We start from the raw sequence: 17,424 nt of genomic DNA on the forward strand, positions 1-17,424 counted from the left end.
AAAAACATTCATGACACACTGGCTTGTCTTCTTAATGTTGTTTTGACCCACAAATGCTTGTAAGTTACAAGTCAATCAGTTGTGGTCGGCCACAGAAACTAATGTTTAACGTTCATTTTTTCACAGAGTTGTTAATAACTCTAGTTATCATTTTTAATTAGAGAGCGAAACATTCTTGTGTCTGTCAGCTGCTTTTTTGGCTAACTACCTTGTGATTTTATACTACAATGTTATTTGAAACTAATTAGGTGAACACGTAAACATTAAACCAAAATAATACATTTCTTTTAAGTATTTAGTTTGTTCAGAAGGCAACTGTTTAATGTCTCGTGGGCTAGCTAGACTGCTAACAGAAAACACTGGATGCAAAAAAATTCTGGGTTTTTATTTTTTGCTTGAATAAAGCAAAAATAAAATAAAAACAACCTGGCTGTAAAACATTGTATGCAAATACCTCTGTTTGACCTTTTACTTACTGTACTTCAGCTGTCACAATCAAAGGCCCTTTAAAATGACTCTGTTGGACCTTTTAGATTAGTGTTAAACTTTTGTCCCACACAGATAACCTTATGAATCTTCCAAGTATGTTTTCTACACATCAGTGTTGCACTGCTAAGTCTAGTTTGAATTCACTTTAAAATTAAATGAACTCTGTAGTGAATTTGTGGTTTTATTTAAAAGAATAACATGTTTGAAACTTGAAATAAAATAAAAAAAAATAGTTTCAACCTGAATATTAATTGGATCATATTGCCTAAAGAATGTGGCAGATAATAATGATAATGAACAGTATAATTAGTGTTAGTGTTTTGATTTTTTATCTTTATCTCTATGTTTATTTACTTAGTTATAAACAAAGTGGTAACTTGCATTAATATAACAAATGTGATTGATGCTTACTAAATATTAATTTGAGACATAAAATATTTTCTCAATAAAAATGAATAAAATAAAATAAATTAAAACAAAGGAAACTCAAAATACACAATTTGTTGATAAAATAAATAGTTGTATTACAAAAGATCTGAATGTGTCATTTATTTTTGTGTGTTGACCCCTTTTTTGGTTGTGGGAATTTTCATCAGCTTGTTCCATCAGTGCATTTTAATTGTTATGTAAATTTAAATACTTATTCTTTTGTTTGATCTTTTGTGTCCTCTAATTATTGTATGTTGTGGGTTTGAACCAATAAGTAATCAACCATTAACACAATTACATCATGGTAGAAGGAGCAGAGTAGGAATTCCACATGAAGGAATTTAACAGAATAAAGAAACCAACAACCAAAAATGAACGATATAAAAATATTCCTTACATTTAACTTGACATTAGGAGCATTTTCTTACCTTCAGATTCCACAAATCCCAGGTATGTGATGGTATTAACAGCACATTAGCACACTGCATTCATCTTTGAAGAAAATATAAACAAACCATTCATCACCTGGCATGGGCCAATGTCTGGTTTAAGCAGAAAAAAAGGCTGCCTGTTCTAGCTCTGAATAAATGAGTGTTTCTCATTTTCAGCTTATAGAAAAGCCTTTGATACTGTAGCTCACCCAATTCTCTGATTCAGAGAACTCCCTCTGATTTTAGCTTTTGTAAAACAAGTTGGAGGCAGTCTTTCTGCAGCAGAGATGTCAGAAACAGTGAAGCATCAAGAGTAATTTAAACTCACAGAGCACTGAGTGAATATTTAAACAATATTTAAGTCTCACTCAGCTAAACTCTATACGGACTTTAAATAATACTCTTTGGACAGAATCATGACTTTTGAAGTCACACACTTAAAAACTCCATACAATTCTTATTTAAAACTTTAAACACTTTATACTAAACACATTTACTTTAACTATGCTTGAGTGCATTTTTTAATCTGCGTTACAGTTGATGGATCTTTATCTCTTGTTAGAGCGATGGAGCCAGTCTTTAAGTCTTGAAATGAGACAGGCTGTTCTCCAGAACCCATTTCATCAAATCATTACTCACATAATCAAGCAGTGTGTAGCTGTGCCGCCTCTGGAGATTTTACCTTCTACAGGCACACACGCAAAAGACCTTTCCATTTACTTGTGCTAAGGGCAGATGCTCACAATCTATGCTTTCAGTCGCCAACATATCCCATTAGATTGTGGCTGAATAGCATCTAATTTGGAAAACTTTGTTCAATGTGAAAGCAGTCATGATGCTGCTACATTCTTAGTATTTGCCAAATAGTGCACCTGCTGTATATGTCAGCAGTGCCCTCCCAATATGATTCTGACGTGTGTGCCCATAATAGCACAATGCCCCAGGGTTTGGGGCAGCTTAAGTTTATCTGTCTAGGTCAGGATACAGCTAAGTGCTGTACGGTCTACAGACCATGGTATTACACTAGTTTGCTTCAATGACCTTGTCACAATCTACAGAATTAACCATATGCATGGGAGGCTTCTGCTCTACCACCATCAGTTTCATCACCAGCACAGAGGAGGGTTCCTTTTTAGCTTCATCAGCAGCTGATCTGCAGTACAAAATGACACAGCTGAACAGATTTGGTTTTGAAATGCCTTGGTTTCTTTAGAACATACCATCATGGATCATTTCAGTTTTGTCTTGGCTCTATAGGAGAAATATTCAGTTCAAAAGGATTCATACTCAAAATGTGCAGTGCATCTGGAAAGTGTTTATACCGTTTCACTTTTTCTCATTTTTTATGATGTTACAACCTTATATATATATATATATATATATATATATATATATATATATATATATATATACAAAAATATATGTGCAGAATTTTGAGGAAAAAACAATTTATTTAATACAATTTGGAATGAGGCTGAAACATAAAATAGACAGATTTGGCAGAAAATCGGTAAATGTATACATCACTTCTTGAAATATGTCGGTACATTATCATTTATGCGATAAGCAGTCAGTATTTTAATGAGATGGTGTGTTTGTGAAACGGATGGTTCAGGGAACCCGTATGTGCAGGGCGGCCATTTCCTGCACGTACGTGATGATAAGATGTCTGATCATCGATGCGCTCCAGTATTAAGAGTGAACTGAGACGTTACTGTGGAATGTAAGTGTTAATAAAATAAGTCATATCACAATCACGTGCTCTAAATCAGTGTGGTGTAAGGCAGCTCTCTGTATTTTGTTTGTGCAGCCAGAGGCCACTGCCGTATTTCTTTTCTTGCTTTTTATACGTTGTATTATCCTTTTTGTGCCTTTACTCTGTAATTTTAGAGATTGCCACATTTCAGCAGTAGCTACCTAATGTTTGGTACGTATATGTTCTGATTTCTGAACAAAACGTAGGAAATAAGACAGCTTTGTTTAATCTGTCTCAACTGGAAATAAATTATACTGCACATTAAGGACCCCAGTTATTGTGTCCTGTGAGGCTAAGTAATTCCCGGGCTACACATGCAACAAGATAAAACGGTTTAACTAACTTTGCCTGTGATAATCATGACATAATAGCTGATCTTTATAAGTAATTAGCATTAGCTGGCTTTAGAATATGTTTGCCTGTCGTAGACTTTTGAGTGAAGCAGAAAGTGGTCAGGATCTTGTCAGCTGGTTTCTTGATATTACCTGTATTACATCAGATTTTTTAAGGTGAAGTGGGCTGCAGCACTATAGATGATCTGATATTTTCCTCAGGAGAGTTGTGGCTCTATAGCAATTTCACAGATGAGAAACAAACAGTTTTACTGTATAGCAGGAACAGGAGTGTTACTGTCTACCTTGTTCTCCATGTGTCTTTGTTGCCTGCAGCCCTGCACCATTTTAGACGATCATTGAAGGTGAAGCAGCTCTCCTCAGGATAAAATCATGAAACGAGTTTATTCACAATAATTCTATTTTCAAAGGCTTATCAAAGTCAATGGATGCCATTCTAAGACATGGTCAGTATCCGGTGGAGGGTAGACTGTAAATGCACAACAGGTGGGACTGTTAAGACCATAAAAGAAATCAAAAGAAGTTCAGAGTTTAAAATGGGCTTGTTGTCCTCTAATTAGGAAGACAACTAATTAGAGCTTAATAATTATAGATTTAAGTCCAGAAGTAGAGTCAAACTAACATTGGAATTCTGTTTGTTCCTTCAAAAGCCACCAAATTGTGACAGAACAAATCAAAATAGACCAGGCCATGCAATCTTTGCTGTACGCACTTATACCAACATTTATATAATGCAGTAGATACACATACTTGTTCTACAGCATAGCTGTCCCATTTCTAATTCTGAAAGGACAGTGTTCAAAAGACATATCCTAGCTGAGCTATTCATCCTGAATAGATGGCTTCCATGGAGACGTCTAGCCTCTTAGCTGTTCTGCAATCTGTGTGTAAATCTGATCAACAATCAAACTGGGAATAGGTAAGATTTTGCAGGGCGGTACATTGCCTGCCAAAAAATTACAGCAGATACAGTAGATTATTTCATTACAAATCTTTAGTGTCTCATTGTCTGGAATGGAAGAACCTTTTCTTTTCTAAAAAAACAAAGAAAATTAAGAGAAACCATATCCTTGCATAATCCTGCTATTGTCAAGCAAATTTTGACATACTGTACATTGCACAGCCAATGAACTTAAATATTCCTCTGGATTTAATTTCTAAATGAATATTTATTAATTCTATGTTTAGAGATAACTTTCTAAATTTTTAAATTTTTGATGATAAATGCAAATCTATATTTTCAATAAAGACTTTACATGTTGAAACTGTCAATAAAACTAGATGTAAATGACATATTAGAAATAATAATCTTTTTTTCTAGGTTTCAGAAAACTTTACATGCTCTTTTGAAAAAGTTAAAAAAGTCTAGGAAATAGTAAATTTACTATTTTTCACTCTGTTGGAACTATGTGTAATATAACTTGCTCTGCAGCATGCAATATATAACCCAGTTTATTAATTCTAATATAGGGTAAGGGAAACCCGGCTGACACCCTTCTGTCAGTAGTGAAATATTATTTTAAAAATCCGCTTTAAATGTACTTCACGTCCGTAAAGAGACCTAGCTAATGTGTTTTTACACAGAGACACTGTGTAAAAAAATCTAATTTTTTTGGGATAAGTAGAACAGGGCTAGACATTTTGAATATCCTCTCAGGTCTCTTCAAAACATCAAAACACATCAAGTAGGCTGGCATAGAAAGCAACCAGTGGTAATAAGTGTTGTTATGGTGCACATCAAAAAATACGACAACAGCATGATGGCAACAGCTCTACTGCCTCATAGCCCATGTTTTAAAATGTCACTGCACAAAAACCAGTCATAACTAATAATGCACAGACATCCAAAACACCCAATGATGGAAAGTCCCTGAAGTACTTTGAATAATTGTAATTGTCCCAAAACTATTCATATCTTTGGCAGATTTAGACTCAAAGTATTCTTTCAATTTTACTAACATGTTTCCTCTGACGAAAGTAACTTAGCATTTTGCTGTGGTCTAACCAGAGTCCCAACTTGAATCCTGAATCTGATTGAAAATCATTGGAGGTAAAGAAAGGGTGATGACAAGGAGGCCTTCCAACATTAAACTTTGAGGTTGATTCAGCAAAAAAAAAAAAAAAAAACTTGTGGAGACATGGTAATAGCCTTTCCATTGCTTTTTGAGGAAGGTAGAAAGGATTGGCCACATGCCATGTCTTTTTCTCTTAATATGTAAACAAAAACAGATTTTTATTAAATGATATGCCTTGTACTTTGATTATCTTTTCAAGATGCTGGTGTCATTTCCTGTCAGAAACAAAATTATTGCTTATTAATTGTTTTCTAGAATTATGCAAATAATTGGATGACATGATGCACCGCCCCTCATTGGTCTTTCTGGGGGATTTCCTACCTGCCCTCAGCTGTGTTTGGGTGTTGAGTGCTATGATGTGTATGATCTTCTCAACATAACTTCCTTAAAATTCCAGATGAAGTATTTGCATACATCTATTACGCACACCCACACCCACACTCGCATCCATTTGTTTTACAACTCCCCCTGCCACACACACTCATCCTTGTAATTCTATCGATCTGAGGACTTTGTATTGACTTCCATTTAGCTTAGTAACTGCATTTATGCCTATTCATTACCATTATACTCACAACGCAAACTTTAATCAAAATTTTATTGACCCAAAACTAGCAGAGCTCAGTACAATCAAAAAAATGATGACCAGGAACATGTTCTCATTTGTCCCCACAAAAAACCTTCCCTTTTGCTTAAATGTGTTTTTTGTGTAAGTACATATTCACAATCCAGAAAGTTTAACGTCATACCATCATATTTCACTGTAGAATAGCGAAATATGAGTCTGACATCAAAGCAAATATTTTCTGCTTTGATGTCAGAAAAATATTAACGTGCATGATCTCACTCCATCTCAGCCTTATCTAAATGATTCGTGTGCAACTTTTGTTTTGTCAAAATAAACACTGAAAAGATTGAATCTAGAGATGCCACAGTTCAAGTTACATGAAGCATGTTTTGCAACTATTGTGACAGACTAAAATAGTTAAATTTATGGTTATAAATTAGGCAATATGCTGTTTAAAAGCCTGTTGTTTTCCTAGCTTTTGTCATCTATAATGAGCTTCTAATTTAATGTTCGTTTTTAGGAGGCTGAAGCATTATTACATAATTACTTCTAAATCATTTAATTGCATGTCAGTTTTAAAATTACAATTAAAGCTGCATTGTATTGCAGCAGCAGCAGCATGAACTAACTAACAACGGCCCTGCAGGCAAATGGTTTTCACAACCACAGTGACATAAATTAAACCTTTTTCACAGTGGAAGTGTTGACATGTCGTGGCAGGAAAAGCATTAGTTTATAATACAGTATTTTAAGTACCGGAGACCCTGCAATACTGATGATCTATTCAAAGCACAGTCCTCTCTAACTCTGTGGTATAGTGAATATTTTCAAAATTCAGGTCTGCAATTGATGTTTGGTATTTGTGAGTTATCAGCCTCAGAGGCTGCTGCAGTGTAACAGTTGTTATCCTGCAGAGATTGGCTGAATTTAGGATGTGTTTCCCTGAGAGCTCATCCATCACTCTGCCTGCTGGAAGGAGTGGTGATCTCTTTGCTGGTTTGCCTGTTTGAGGGTTGGGTCCAGGTTGAATATCTGATCACTTTGATGGGAATCACAACCAGTGTCTGTGTTGTGCTACAAACATGTTGTTTGACCTGGAAGACAGTCCCGGTGTATGGCTGAGCAATAATGCAGCTTCTATTTTTTTTTTATTATCAGAGCGTTAGTTGTAACATTTTGCTCGGGTTATCATTGTGGGTATAAACAATTGTGTAGTCTTTCTATTGTGATATAAAGATTTAGCCTCACTTTCACCATAAAGTCATAAAGGTTTAACTTCTCTGGAGTACATGAGCAAGGTAAAGATGTGTTATTGTTTTGGGCTTTACAGCAAAGCATGTAAAACACAGACATAATTCTTAAAACAATAGTATTTAAAAAGTGAAACACTTCACACCTGAGTCTTTGGGATCTAAAGAACTAACTCTCAGTATAGCAAACACAATGTTGTTTCCATCCAGCAAGGTCTCAATGCTTCTTATAGTATTTTTAGAACAACCTTTATGTACACACAACATAAAAAAATAATCACCATGACCTCCATAACAACTATCTGCCTTGGACTGAATATCTAGTGTGTACAGCTTTTTCTTCTAGGATTGTGCTCATCTTCATTCATTTTTCTATAAACTCTGACTGCCTTTTATGTTCTTGCTGAGGAAAATCAGCAAGTGTTTTACGAACAGCATTTTGCATGAAGGCCAAAAAGTTGTGTGTGTGTGTGTGTTTTTTTTAAAACACCTCCTTCCACATGTTTAGTGTGGCAATTACAAGACTTGTAGCAAACTACAAATATATGTTCAAACCTCTGAGCCCTATACATTTCCATTCAACTCACAGTTATGCACTGTAGTTGTGTACTGCTTTGTCTATCAAGTAAAACTGAAGATAAAATACATAGAATTTGTATTGTAATGTAATAAAATGTTAAAAGTTCAAGCGTCTGAATACTGAATGCAATGTATGGTGTCATATTTGTAATCCATCAATGAGTTTCGGAAACTTTGATTCCTCAATCCCTGTGAATCCTAGCCAGAATAAGCTACTTTGTGGCCCTTTGCTATACTGACCCCAGATTACAAAGCTGTGTGACAGTATTAAAAAGATTTAGACATTCTTGTACTTGACTCTAATGTCGAGTTCAGGGGGGAATCCTGGAAGCTTAACTGACTTATCCCACCTTATTATTTGTCATGGTTGTCCTCCCTATTTTATAGGCCTCAAACTACACTGTGGTACACTGTCAGGGAATAAATATGATTGTGATTTGAACAGCTTTCAGAGGTTAACAGTTTTCAACATAGGAACCATTGTGAGTCAGTTGCGAGGTTGTGTGCATCATTGAATTAAAATTAAAAATATATTATCTCTCTTTTTTGGTTGTCAGATTCTCCTTTTGTTGTGCTTTTACTTGTGAGATGGTGATTGACACATTTAAAATGAGTGCTTTGGAGTTTATGTTGTTGCACCATCCTCATAGAAATAAATATACTCTCTTTATACAGAATTTAGGCACAGTTTTTTTTTTTTTTTTTCTCTTAACTAGCCTGTAAATTGTCAGCATGGGTTTTTGTGGCAAATCAGAGTGGAAAGAATGATCTGCTCTGACAGTATCAAGCCTCTTTAATCAAAAAATACTGCTTAGCGGTCGTGGTTTAACAACTACATGAGCTAGGTGCAATGTCTGAAAGTCTAGAATGTAAGATTAGGTTTGCTTTAATTGTGCTCATTTTGGATTTCATTTATGATCACAATTACTTGGGGGTCAATAATTTGGTGGTATTCCCCCAAAAGTTAACTAAGACAAAATATATTCTTCAAAATGTGTTTTGGGGACTTGTAGTTGTATCACTGAAGCACAACTGGTCCGACAGGGACAGAGACAGGAGATCAGCACAGGGCAAATAAAACACAAATACAGTCAGCATTCTGCCACACCAAAAGAAGAGCTTTGATTTCCTTTGAAGTCTCTCTGAGGGTCCAATTAAACGGTCAGACAGAGGGGTATGGAAACTTCTCACCAATGACAGCAGAACGGAGAAGTAGCTTCTGACCATGCTGAGCTCCACCTGATATGACGGCTCTCTCCTGTGTGACATCTCTCCACAGACACCTGAGGGCATTCTATGTTTTTATTATTTGTTTATTACAGAAGGCTTTGTTATGTTTTGTGCATATCTGAAGTTTTTATGAGTTTTACTGAGCAAGTAGTTTGGAGGTATGAATATTAAAAAATATATTAATCCCACTTCAAAAATGGTCTAATTTGGATATTACACATCTTCTACAGTAAAACACCTTGAAATTGCCAACTTAGTTGGAGCTATAGTTTTTAATATATGTATTTTTTACTTTTAATCCAGTTGTGTGTTTTTTACTGTTTGGTTACACTTCAAAATTTTCGATCATTATCAAACAAACATAGCCTAATTTAATGCATAAAATAATTTTTAGTGCAAAAAAACGACTGATTCCACCCAGAAAAAAGTTCATAAACTGGGCTCACAATGTCAAAATTAAAGTATTTTGTCCAGTTTATACATTTTAATTTTGGTAATATTATTCATTGGGCATTGTGTACTTCCTACCATTTTATTGTTCCTTTAAGTTATTTTCAAATAATTTTCAAATGCTAACCTAGTTATGACAAAAACCTACACAAATATACATTAAAATGTCAAAGTAACAGTTATTTGAAGTTACTGCTTTAAATATTATATGAGCTTAATTCTAATAGCATAAACTATTAGATTTAACTGCTCTGGGAAGCAGGTAAATCTAATGGTTTTAACTGCTTCCCAGTTGAATATGAGGAGGAATCTGGACCTCCTCATATTCAAACACACTTTCACGTGTCTTTTCCCAGACCAAACCAGTCACAACTGAGCCTGCTATGTAGGCCAGGTTGATACGATCAGACTGTACAGAGCAGCACAGTTGTCACATGTTCATTGCAGTTATCTGTTTTATACCTTTCCAGTTATGTCAACATTTGTACCTTTCAGGTTTTTCCTTCTGCCAAAGTACCATTTTTGAAAACAAAATGTCATTTACAGTATGGGGCATTTGTATTTGCCTTATTCATCATTTGCTGTCACTATCTGTTGCCTTTTCTCAACAGCCTGGCATGTGAAATGGCTGCTGTAATTTCCCAGCCCATCACCGCCCCGAGCATAGAGTGATGCTTCTACACTTGTCGCCTGTTCGCTTTGATATGTATGTCTCCATTAGACAGCCGTTAGCCTGGTTTGACACAGCCTCCTCTCTGTTCATTTATCAGAAGATATCAGGAAATAGGTACAATGATGATAGAATTCCTGCCAGTCTATTGAAAACATCTCTGGGAGCCCAGTTTTGTGAACAAATATGTATCTTATTTCTTGCAAAATGATGAGAATTACAACATTTAGATAAAAAAAGCAACTGAAAGAAATGAAATCTAATGCATAGATTTAATTCCTGTGAAATTTCCATGGTGAGTTGCTACCTTTTCTTTTATCTCTCGATTGAGAGGCCAGCTTTGCCTCTGGACATGGTGTAGGAAGTAAAGAAAAATCTTATCTTTACTGGTCTGCAATTGCCTGAAGAAGCTCTCTGAGGCTTCTGACTTTCAGTCATCATGTCTGGCTCAACGAGGTTCTTTGGATCACTTCAGTCATCAAAAGAATATTTTGCTCAGACATGCTCATACATCTTTACAGATCAGAGTGTTTGTTAATGGAACTCAGCTTGTTTTACTGACAACTTTTCATTTTATTGATGAGGAGTAACTTCAACCTTACTGTATATCGATTTCGCATGAGGTAATTAAGTAGTAAAGTTTTTATCAGGTAAACAGGTGGCAACTTAGTCAAGTCATTAAGAATATAAAATTCTGTCCTTGCATAAACAGCAGATACTTGTGCAGAGCTATTTTTTAACTGAGTCTTGTTATTGAGAAATAAATGATGAATTTAGTTCTTTCATCACCTGGAAAGACTACTCATTATCGAGGGTCTCCTTCATTGTACCCAAAGCAGAAAGACATTAACACATTTTAATTATTTGCTTTTATATTACATCATAATTGTGCCATTCACCAACACAAGCATGTTTTACTGGTATTGTTCAGGCCCAGTCACTGTTATCTCATATTTTCTCCAGTGATTGCAGACTGTCATTACTGTGTTATGGTGTAAAGTTCTGCACGTTTTTTGTTTCCCCCTTTTGCTGACTAATTTACAGTAAGATCCTTTTGATAATTTTAACCTTTCTGCTCAGCTCTAAGGCTGCACGTTGGTGCAATTGATAGCACTGTTGCCTTGCAGCAAGAAGGTCCTGGGTTCAATTCCCGGCCTGGGGTCTTTCTGCATGGTGGGTGAAGTTCTCTCCGGGTACTCCGGCTTCCTCCCACAGTCCAAAAACATGACTGTTAGGTAAATTGGTCTCTCTAAATTCTCCCTAGGTGTGTGTGTGCATGGTTGTTTGTCCTGTCTGTCTCTGTGTTGCCCTGCGACAGACTGGTGACCTGTCCAGAGTGTACCCCGCCTAACCCCTCCCAACCCCTCTAGGGACAAGGGTGTTAGAAGATGGATGGATGGATGGATGCTCTAACTTTAGCTATACGATGAAAAAGTCTTGCTATTCCTTCATGTCTGGTTAACCTGATTCATAATAACTGATAGGAGTGAACTCAAGAAGATTGTTGAAGCTAAGTCAAAATGTGAGTCACTGTATCAGCCATCTACTTGAAACAATCTGCATTTTTTTCATTTGATTCTAAATTGTATTACTTTTTACTGACGCTCTTTGGATCACTGAAACCTTGAGATGGAAGAGAACACCAAGATTCAGGGAACCACACCTTTTTTTATTTTATTTTTCATAAAAACAAACAAATACAGGAGAACTTTATCAAACTTTTATCTAATGTTGGATTTGACTTTGATGAGAGTGAGTATATATTTATATCTTCAAAAAATGAAATAAATTTTGGTTGAATTTCACATTGCTGTTTTTGCTGAACTAATGCCAAATTAAATCCAGCTTCATTAGTCACAGGCATCTTGCCCTTTGAGCTGTAGGTGGTGCTACATTGCTCGAGGCGGACACATCAAAGCTTACCTGTTTTTTTCTTTGACTACACTCCACTCGCCTGTTTAGTTTGGAGAAAAATAAGCAGCTCTGAAGATGCTAGTTCTTAAACCAGTCTTAATCCCAACATTATCAAAGACGCAAAAGCAGCTGGATGCCATTTATAGGTTTTAAACATGATAGAAATTGTGGAATTACATGATCTCTTCATGCTGACCTTTGTTCCTCTGTATTCGCTGAACAGTCTGAGAAATCTGATATGTGATCACTTATCTGAGCCCGGAGAGAACGTGAACGTTGTCGCTTCCAAAAAAAGGCTTTGCTAAAAGCCAAGAATTAGAGGACTGTGAGTATCCTGTACTCAACCAGTACCGGCAGTGACAAACAAGAAGAGACTCTCAATGGGATGATTGGTCTAATGCACCACACAGAGGTGCAAATACAGGAGGAAATGATTGTAACATTTAGTTTAGAGAGCACAGTGTACCATCCATAATTTCATGACTGGACTCATCCTACTAGACATGACTATGCCTGCTTAGATGGTTTTTTTTGCTTCTATATGACTGAAACAAGTAGTGAGCTCCTTGTATTTGGAACATTTAAGAAGAGATGTCTATAATATGACCAGAATGCAATTTATTTATTTTTTTCTCACTGAATCCCAAATAATTCGAGTTGTAACATTGGAACACGGGCAGCAGAGAACATGCTCTATAAACTGTAATAGGAGCGGACATGACTGCAACAACATAAGCCTTAATAACTAGAGTGTCCTGAGCTGCTGCAGCACAGGAGTCACTCTGTTGACTTGTCAGGCTGAAAAGTGGCTGCATGTTCATCTGGAGGGAAAGGAAGACGGGGCAGGAGAAAGAGAGAAAGATGGTGAGAGCATCTCTTCCTCTGAGTCACTGTTCTGTTTGCTGTTACAGAGTTTTTTTTCACTTACCCCATCATTAATAAAATAATGCATGCAAAATGGGTTAATTTAAACAGAGCATTTACATTTCCTGTGTACATTTTTATTACTAATAATCATGTGGTCATAGGATATAACTTAAAGTGAGCCCATTTTTTTTTGCCTTCTTTGTTCCTTTAGATCAAGGCTAAAAGCCCACCTCTGTAGCATTCCTTTCAACAGATAATCACTGGAACATTCACCAAAGATATCTGATGTGCACTGAGGATTTTGATGATGGCACTCAATAAAATGTAATAATTGTTACTGGTTTCAAAATTAATAACTATGATGTGTTTATGACTTTTTCTCTTTGTGTTTTATGAAACACTTTGAACTGCCTTGTTGCTGAAAAGTACTGTACAATTAAACTTGATTTATTGATTGATTGATTTGACCACTGCAGAGCTTCTTTTGACCAGAAATGTCCTAAGCATCAGCAACAGTGAATTCCAGGCCAAATGTTAATAATTTGCTGCCATTAAATGCCACATATGAAATTTCATAACAGATGAAAAAATGAGAATGGTTATAAAACAATGTTCCCAGATTTGATTGTCGCACAGGGATGTAATTGAAGTTGCTGAAATAACAATTATTAGTTGTGGTCTTCAAAATCTGAAATTTATGGAAGTGTGGAGAAAGAAAACCATTGCTGAACTACAAATCTAATGACTTGTGAATGATGAATCCAGTGATGCATGACCTGACAGAGAACATCACCAACAAGCTAAACACATTCTGGGTTTGAATTCTGGGTTCTTTGTGCATGGAGTTTTAATGTTCTCCCTGCGCATGCATGGCTTCTCTCTGTGTACTCCGGATTTTTCCCACAGTCCATAACGTGAATTGTTCTAGGTGTGAGTGTGTACATGTTTGTTTGTCTTTTGTTGCCTAGTGATGAACTGGTGACCTATCCCATGCCTGTTGCCCAATGGTGGAATAATGATGGAATATTTCTGCTTCTAGATGTGTAAAGCTGGTATTAAAATGCACCAAATGATGTGAAACCCTGTTTGCAGCAAATGAAGTTTATGCACAGAGTTGTCTGAAAGAGGACTCATGGAAATGCACACAACACATTTCTTTTCTTTTTTTCATGCTCTACTTTGTGATGGCCTATCAGATAAAATTCCAAAAAAACTGGACTCAGGTTCATGGTTCATGAAAACATATGCAGAAAAATGAAAAGGTTCAGCCTGTGTAACATACTTTACAACTATCCTGTTGGCCCAGTGGTCCATCTCGGCCACAACCTGCAGGTTTTTCTTCTCCAAGCTTGAAACCAGATGAAAATGCATACGTTCAGCCGCATTAGTTTATAATTTCAAAAGAACAACAGCTCAAAGCAGTTGCGTGTGGTACTGCTTTTCTATACGAGCCAATGCGTAAAATATACTTTTCAGGCACTTTCCATTAAAATCAAAAAAACAGCTCGACCCGGCCTCTTCAGCGTGTTTCTGTGCTTGCAGCGGACCGATAGGCTACTATTTGAATTATACTGTCTTGTTTACTGTTTTCTGCACATGAGAGAACAAAAACAGCTCAAAGCAAAAAGAAAGTGTGTGCATAATAAGAGTGGAGCAGTGCAGGCCCCACTAGTGTCACGTCTGCGCCCTGGTAGCACAAAGATAATGCTGGCTGCAGAGGGTGGAAAATCAGTGTGAAAATGAGGTCTGTGGTTTGGGTCTGCGTTTCCCAACCCTGGTCCTCAAGGCACACTGCCCTGCATGCTTTAGGTATTTCCTTGCTTCAGTCCAGCTGATTTTAATTGATGACTGATTAACAGGCGTTTGGTGAACTGCAATCAGTTGAATCAGGCACATTAAAGCAGGGAAACCTCTAAAACATGTAGGACAGTGGGCCTTGAGGACCAGGGTTGGGAAGAAGAAGGTTTTAAATACAAGGCAGGGTCATAGAGCCTTGTTTTTATTTTTTTAAAAAGTACACTAAAACCAAATGTTTTGTAATGAATAAATGACCTACTGATCATATGTTAATTTCTTTCAGGAGCCTGTGGTATTGGGTGTTGTGTTAAGAGTAGAATGGATATTTTTATTTAACGGTGACCAATATGTCCTGCGTATAACAACTCTTTGTTTCAATAACAAATGTGAATAATTTTTGACACACTTAATAAAGTGTTCCACTGATATAAATAAGAGCAATTGACCGAAGATATTTACAGGCACTTTTAAATCAAAACTTAAGACAGTTTATGTGTCCTTGCTCAAATGAAAGCTGACAAAGGTTGTTGCTTTTGAAGTTTACATTGAATTGATTGTTTATCTCAAGATACTTACAGTATATGTTTAATAACCAACATTTACATTAATATTCAAGTCTTTGATTTTATTGCAAAGGTAAACAGATGACAAGCACCACTGTGAGCAAATTAAATTTTTTATATACATTTAATCTCTACAACATCCATTTAAATGAGAAATAACAGGGAAATGTTACATTGAATCTTTGAATTATATACTTATTCTTGTTCTCCATGTTTTGTCAATGCATTCTGGTATTTAACTTGAAACAAAGCTCAGCTTAAATGCACTTCTGTTCTAATTGACTTTATGGTTCCTAACAAAGTTATTAATTCCATTTTTTTTGCACATTTTGTGACTTCTGCCGCTTCAAACAGTTCCCCTGCAGGATTGCCCTGTATTGACTACATCAGTTTTCCATTCTATTCTGATTTGCCTGATTCCTGGAGAAATAAGGCACATCATGATGCCATTGGACTGGTGTGACCAGGTTGATGTGTTATGTTCATTTTCTTTAACACAATCTTCTGCATGTGGACAAAAAGGCTCAGTTTTGGAAACATCTTGTCATGAAGTGCGGGTGGTGAGGGTTGGTGAGGCAGACGCAGCGGACCCAGGTATGATGAATAATGATGGTTTTAATGACGAAGCACAGTCCAAACAACGAACAGCAAGCACATGGAAACACTGACGACAACTAGACTCGACATTGACGAGGACCCGACGAGGAACAAGGAACACAGGTGGAGTTAAATACACGGGAGGGTAATCACAGAGACGAGACACACCTGGGAACAATCAAGGGGAGGACAGGACAACGAAGAAACTTAAGGACACAGAAAACTCTAAATAAATACAGAAAAACACAGATCCTGACACATCTGACCAGACCACCTTGACTGTCAGGGCTGCCAACATGGGTTGTGGACTTTTAGCTTTTTGTACTTCCATAAAAAAAAACAGATTTATGAAGTTTGCAACTAATGGATGTTCTGTCAACAAATTCTCTCATTGGAGTTGTGAATCTCTGCAGCTCCTTATAGTAGCCCTCTTGACTGCCTCTATGGCTAGTGTGCTCTTACCCCGACCTACTGTTTTGTGTGTTTGGCCATAAGTTTGTAGCTACAAATATTGTTTTATATCCCCATGTCTTCCTTGGTTTTCACATGTTTATTCAAAAGTCTTCTCTGATAAACTTGAGGCCTTTGTGGAAAAGCTGTATTTATACTGAGATAAAATTTTCAGAAGTAGGGTATCATTTTCTTATTAGGTGACTTCAGAAGGAACCTGACTGCACACATTTTTCCTTAGGAGTGAAAAGTAAAAGGAGTGTGAAGGTGAATGCATGTCACTTTTGAGATTTATATCTCAAAAGTGAGATATGACCCAACCCTAACCCTAACTTAAAACCTTGTTAATTCACTTTAGCTAAACTGTGTTGGTACAATGATTAAAATTCCACTGTTTTCATTTAGTGTGGTCACTGTAAAAAACATCAACATAAAAACTTACTGTATTATTGTGTTTTAATACATTTTAAAGACAAAAACAGTTGTTTATATTACTTTTTTTACCTGCAAACTTGGAAAGAAATGTGATTTTCATACTCAGAGAGCCTGAGTTCAATCATGTGTCATCTCTCATTAATTTCTCTTTAATCCCCAACTCATCATTTACTTCCTCCTCTCTCCTTTTCATCTGCACACCTTGTCCTCTTGTTTGCTGCTGAGAATGTTCCCTTATGCTCCGTACCGTCAGAGCAGGTGGCAAACCGCAGGTGAACCTCACACCTCCACTTGTGCTGGCATCTTTTGCATACAGTCACATTTATGATGCCGCTGGGCTTACTAATTGGCTTTAAAAGATCTCACTGACCTCTTTGTGGCCTTGAAGCAGGACTCATGTCCTTTGTTTTGTTAGTGGTCATTTTGTGAGTGTGTAATTGTAATTTCTGTTCATATCAACCGGTTGTCAGAACATATTCAACATTTCAAAATGTGAAAAGCAATTTCACATTTTAACTAAT

General features: G+C 36.4%; 1 protein-coding gene across 2 annotated transcripts in view; it reads left to right on the forward strand.

The window, feature by feature from the left end:
* The window catches only part of kiaa1549lb (KIAA1549-like b), a 65,323-nt gene that overhangs the window by 7,538 nt on the left and 40,361 nt on the right, over nt 1–17,424 (forward strand). Inside the window, exon 1 of one of the 2 annotated variants that reach the window (XM_028015712.1) lies at nt 14,776–14,781. The exons of the other annotated variant lie outside the window; for it this stretch is intronic. The gene's annotated coding sequence lies outside the window, so the exon portion shown is untranslated. Of the gene's footprint in view, nt 1–14,775; nt 14,782–17,424 lie in introns of those variants that run through there. 2 annotated transcript variants of the gene reach the window in all.

This window comes from Xiphophorus couchianus, chromosome 4 (assembly GCF_001444195.1).
Source record: "Xiphophorus couchianus chromosome 4, X_couchianus-1.0, whole genome shotgun sequence".
Lineage (NCBI taxonomy): Eukaryota > Metazoa > Chordata > Actinopteri > Cyprinodontiformes > Poeciliidae > Xiphophorus > Xiphophorus couchianus.